This window comes from Castor canadensis, chromosome 12, assembly GCF_047511655.1.
Source record: "Castor canadensis chromosome 12, mCasCan1.hap1v2, whole genome shotgun sequence".
Lineage (NCBI taxonomy): Eukaryota > Metazoa > Chordata > Mammalia > Rodentia > Castoridae > Castor > Castor canadensis.
The window spans coordinates 129,239,048-129,244,535 of record NC_133397.1 but is presented as its reverse complement, the minus strand read 5'-3'; the positions used below and the strand labels follow the sequence as shown (position 1 = coordinate 129,244,535).

Below are 5,488 nucleotides of genomic sequence, written 5' to 3'. Positions count from 1 at the left end.
ACCTGGCAGTGTTGTTATCACTGACCACTAGGGGGCAACAAAACTCTGACAAACCTGATGACTTTTGGTGGGGGGGGGCAGTACTGGGGCTTGAACTCAGGGCCCTTGCTTTGAGCCACTCCACCAGCCCTTTTTGGTGATGGTTTTTGGTTTTGGTTTTGTTTTGTTTTGTTCTATATGGACTGCAGGTTTTATTTATTTATTTATTTTGTTCATTTATTCACATGTGCATACATTGTTTGGGTCATTTCTCCACCCTGCTCCCTTACCCAACCCTTCCCTCAGCCCTCAGTTTTAGGCAGGTCCCATTCTGCCCTTATCACTGATTTGTTGAAGAAAAGACATATGTATAATAAGAAAGACAAAGCATTTTTGCTAGTTGAGTTATGGGTAGCTATACAGAAAGATTCCTACTATCGCTTTCATGCACCCATGTGTTACGACCCATGTTGATTCAACTCTAACTGATCTTTACATTGGTTCCTGATCTCCTGCTCATGATAACCTGTCGTTTTAAGGTTTCTTGTTTGTTTGTTTTTGAGATAAGGTCTCATGAACTATTTGCTCAGGTTGGCTTTGAACTTTGATCCTCCTGATCTCTGCCACCTGAGTAGCTGGGATTATAGCTGTGAGCTACTAGTGCCTGGCCCATGATGAGTATTTAAAAAGTTTCTCACCTCTGCCCTCCCCAGCGCTGGGGTCAAAATAGGGCCTTCTGCATGGTTGGCAAGCACTGACCACTGAGCTGTACCCAGCCTGGCTTTCATTTGCATGTATGCTTGCTCTTAACCTGAGTCCATTTGTAAGCCCACAGATAAACAGAAAAGCACACAGATTAGTCAAAAGATGTTTAAACTCCGTTGTTTTTCACTTCTCTTTATTATTATTAATTATAATACATAGCCTACACATATTCTATATTGTATGATTTAACATTTCATTTTTTACTGTTTTATTTTTAAGTTGTTTCATTTTTTTGTCTTGTACGAACAATTGCTATGAAAACACATTAGCAGAGAACACAGCTTATTTTGCCCTTACTAGCCTTAAAAACTGGGCTGAAGCAGGCGCCGATGGCTCACACCTGTAACCCTAGCTACTCAGGAGGTAGAGATCTAGGGGATCAAAGTTCAAAGCCAGCCCAAGCTAATAGTTTGCCAGACCCTATCTCAAAAACACCCATCAAAAAAAGGGCTGGTGGAGTGGCTCAAGGTGTAGGCCCTGAGTTCAAACCCCAGTACCACAAAAAAAAAAAAAAAAAAAATTGGTCTGGGATGTAGCTTAGTGGTAGAACATTTGCCTACCACACCAAAGGTCCTGAGTTCATCCTCAGCACAGCAAAAAATAAATAAATAGACAAATAAATAAACTGTATAGTACATATCACAGTGTTCGATAATTTATAAACGCTTACTAATCAGTTTGAATGAATAAATACCTTAATTTACATTATAAATGTTTCTTGAGGCTGCCATAAACCAACTTAAAAATTCAGTAAGGGACCAACATATTTAAGAAAATCCAGTAGTGACGCCTTTGGGGGTTTTTTTGGTTTTTTTTTTTTTTTGTAGGACGTAGAACAATAAACACCTTTATTACAGAAACATGGATGACGACTTATTTGCCTTTCCGGGCCTTGATCTTCCTCAGATAGAATTCCAGTTCCTTGCCCTCTAGCACATAGCCATCTGCTCGGCCACACTGGTTTGGTCTGGATGCAATACAGGCAAGAAGCTTGCCCTGCTGGAACTGCTCCTCCAGAAGACTGCTGATTTTGGCATTCTTTTTCCTTTCGTCATATTTCTTTTGAATTTTCTTTGAAAGCTTTTTGTTTAAAATCTCTTCCTCCTCGGGGGTCAGCTTGGCCCCCTTCTTGCAGCTCAGGGGCAGTGCACAGTGGGACTCGCATCACTGTCGGTATGGTGTGCTGTCAATGAGCACGATGCAGTTCTTCACCAGGGTCTCTGTGAGGACCGGCTCGTTATTGGATGCATTGTAGACAACATCAATGATCCTTGTTTTCCGAGTGCAACTCTCAGAGCCCCGGGAGAAATTCCCCACATCCAGCCTCAGAGCGCGATACGTCTTGCTGCCTGCTCTAACTCGCACTGTGGGTATACGGCGAGGGCCAATCTTAGTGTTGGCAGCAGGGCGTCCCAGCCCATACTTCCGCTTCTTGTGATAGGGCTTTCTCTTGCCCCCAGTCTTGCGGCGCTTGTGCCAGTTGTCCCGAGAGATGCCCATTGCTTGGCGCTGGCTGGAAAGAGCAGTGACTCCTTTGTAATTAAATCAAGAAGCACTCTGCAATCTGTCTTCATGCAAGTCTACATTTTCATATTTGGTTTGGTTTAAAGCAGAAAGCACCTGGGTATCATTGGTTGAATAAAAGTCCATTTCTGCATCTTCTACAAGGTTTAAGAAAGGCTTATCTGAACTCTAATCCTAGCTACTCAAGAGGATCACGGTTCGAAGCCAGCACCTGCAAATAGTGCTCTAGATCCTATCTCAAAAAAAAAAAAAAAAATCACAAAAAAAGGACTGGTGAAGTGGCTCAAGGTATAAGCCCTGAGTTCAAACCCAGTTCCAAAAAAAAGAAAAGTCTATTTGTAGTCTACCTTTTGTCCTCGATGCACTGTAGCTGGTAGCACCAAAGTGGGGGAGCTTACAGCCCCACCCTCCACACTCACTGGCTGGGAACCACTTGAACTCTGGGACCTGATGATATCAAGGTCCAGTTTCTCCGGAAAAGGGTCAGGACAGGTTGACAGTAAACAAAGAGCCTTCCCAGATTCCATCCAGACTACTGGCACACACTCCAAGGTTCATTCTTTGGTTTTTGCTTTTTTGCAACCTGATCTCACTGCCTAGGCTGGTCTCAAACTTAAGATCCTCCTGACTGCTTCCAAGTGGATGGAATTAGTATCTGAGTATTGCGATTTGGCGGGTTTTTTGTTTGTGGCAATACTGGGTTTTAAACTCAAGGCTTCTCACTTGCTGGATAGGTGCTACCACTTGAGCCACATCCCAGCTCTTTTTTTGTTTTAGTTATTTTTCACATAGGTTCCTACTCTCTATTTTCTGCCTCAGACTGAAATCCTCCAGATCTCACCCTACCCCTTGGTAGCTGGGATGACAGTAGTGCACAGTCATGCCCAGCCTCTACCTGTATTCTTTTTTTTTTTTATTGTTCATATGTGCATACAATGCTTGGGTCATTTTTCCCTCCTGCCCCCACCCCCTCCCTTATCCTCCGCCCCACCCCCTTTCCCTCTCCCCTCTACCCCCTCGATACCAGGCAGAAACTATTTTGCCCTTATCTGTAATTTTGTTGTAGAGAGAGTATAAGCAATAATAGGAAGGAACAAGGGTTTTTGCTGGTTGAGATAAGGATAGCTATACAGGGCATTGACTCACATTGATTTCCTGTGCGTGGTTGTTACCTTCTAGGTTAATTCTTTTTGATCTAACCTTTTCTCTAGTACCTCTTCCCCTTCTCCTATTGGCCTCAGTTGCTTTTAAGGTTTCTGCTTTAGTTTCTCTGCGTTGAGGGCAACAAATGCTAGCTAATTTTTTAGGTGTCTTACCTATCCTCACCCCTCCCTTGTGTGCTCTCGCTTTATCATGTGCTCAAAGTCCAATCCCCTTGTTGTGTGCCCTTGATCTAATGTCCACATATGAGGGAGAACATATGATTTTTGATCATTTGGGCAGGCTAACCTCACTCAGAATGATGTTCTCCAATTCCATCCATTTACCAGCGAATGATAACATTTCGTTCTTCTTCATGGCTGCATAAAATTCCATTGTGCATAGATACCACATTTTCTTTTTTTTTTTTCCTTTTTCTTTTATTATTCATACGTGCATACAAGGCTTGGGTCATTCCTCCCCCCTGCCCCCACCCCCTCCCTTACCACCCACTCCGCCCCCTCCCTCTCCCACTCACCCCCTCAATACCCAGCAGAAACTATTTTGCCCTTATTTCTAATTTTGTTGTAGAGAGAATATAAGCAATAACAGGAAGGGACAAGGGTTTTTGCTGGTTGAGATAAGGATAGCTATACAGGGCATTGACTCACATTGATTTCCTGAGCGTGGGTGTTACCTTCTAGGTTAATTCTTTTTGATCTAACCTTTTCTCTAGTACCTGTTCCCCTTTTCCTATTGGCCTCAGTTGCTTTAAGCTATCTGCTTTAGTTTCTCTGCGTTAAGGGCAACAAATGCTAGGTAGTTTTTTAGGTGTCTTACCTATCCTCACCCCTCCCTAGTGTGGTCTCGATTTTATCATGTGCTCATAATCTAATCTCATTGTTGTGTTTGCCCTTGATCTAATGTCCACATATGAGGGAGAACATACGATTTTTGGTCTTTTGGGCCAGGCTAACCTCACTCAGAATGATGTTCTCCAATTCCATCCATTTACCAGCAAATGATAACATTTCGTTCTTCTTCATGGCTGCATAAAATTCCATTGTGTATAGATACCACATTTTCTTAATCCATTCATCAGTGCTGGGGCATCTTGGCTGTTTCCATAACTTGGCTATTGTGAATAGTGCCGAAATAAACACGGGTGTGCAGGTGCCTCTGGAGTAACCTGTGTCACAGTCTTTTGGGTATATCCCCAAGAGTGGTATTGCTGGATTAAATGGTAGATCAATATTTAGCTTTTTAAGTAGCCTCCAGATTTTTTTCCAGAGTGGTTGTACTAGTCTACATTCCCACCAACAGTGTAAGAGGGTTCCTTCCCCCCCCCCCCAATCCTCGCCTTGCTAATGATGGCTATTCTAACAGGGTGAGGTGGAATCTTAGTGTGGTTTTAATTTGCATTTCCTTTATTGCTAGAGATGGTGAGCATTTTTTCATGTGTTTTTTGGCCATTTGAATTTCTTCTTTTGAGACAGTTCTGTTTAGTTCACTTGCCCATTTCTTTATTGGTTCATTGGTTTTGGGTGAATTTAGTTTTTTAAGTTCCCTATATATTCTGGTTATCAGTCCTTTGTCTGATGTGTAGCTGGCAAATATTTTCTCCCACTCTGTGGGTGTTCTCTTCAGTTTAGCGATCATTTCTTTTGTTGAGCAGAAGCTTTTTAGTTTTATGAAGTCCCATTTATCTATGCTATCTCTTAGTTGCTGTGCTGCTGGGGTTCCATTGAGAAAGTTCTTACCTATACCTACTAATTCCAAAGTATTTCCTACTGTTTCCTGTACCAGCTTTAGAGTTTGGGGTCTGATATTAAGATCCTTGATCCATTTTGAGTTAACATTTGTATAGGGTGATAAGCATGGATCTAGTTTCAGTTTTTTGCAGACTGCTAACCAGTTTTCCCAGCACTTTTTGTTGAAGAGGCTGCTTTTTCTCCATCGTATATTTTTAGCGCCTTTGTCAAAGACAAGTTGGTTATAGTTGTGTGGCTTCATATCTGGGTCCTCTATTCTGTTCCACTGGTCTTCGTGTCTGTTTTTGTGCCAGTACCATGCTGTTTTT

The 5,488-nt window shown here is 42.4% G+C and overlaps 1 pseudogene; it reads right to left on the bottom strand.

The window, feature by feature from the left end:
- Positions 1-1,558: 1,558 nt before the first annotated feature.
- LOC109691689 (small ribosomal subunit protein eS8 pseudogene) lies at positions 1,559-2,285 on the bottom strand (annotated as a pseudogene).
- Positions 2,286-5,488: the final 3,203 nt, after the last annotated feature.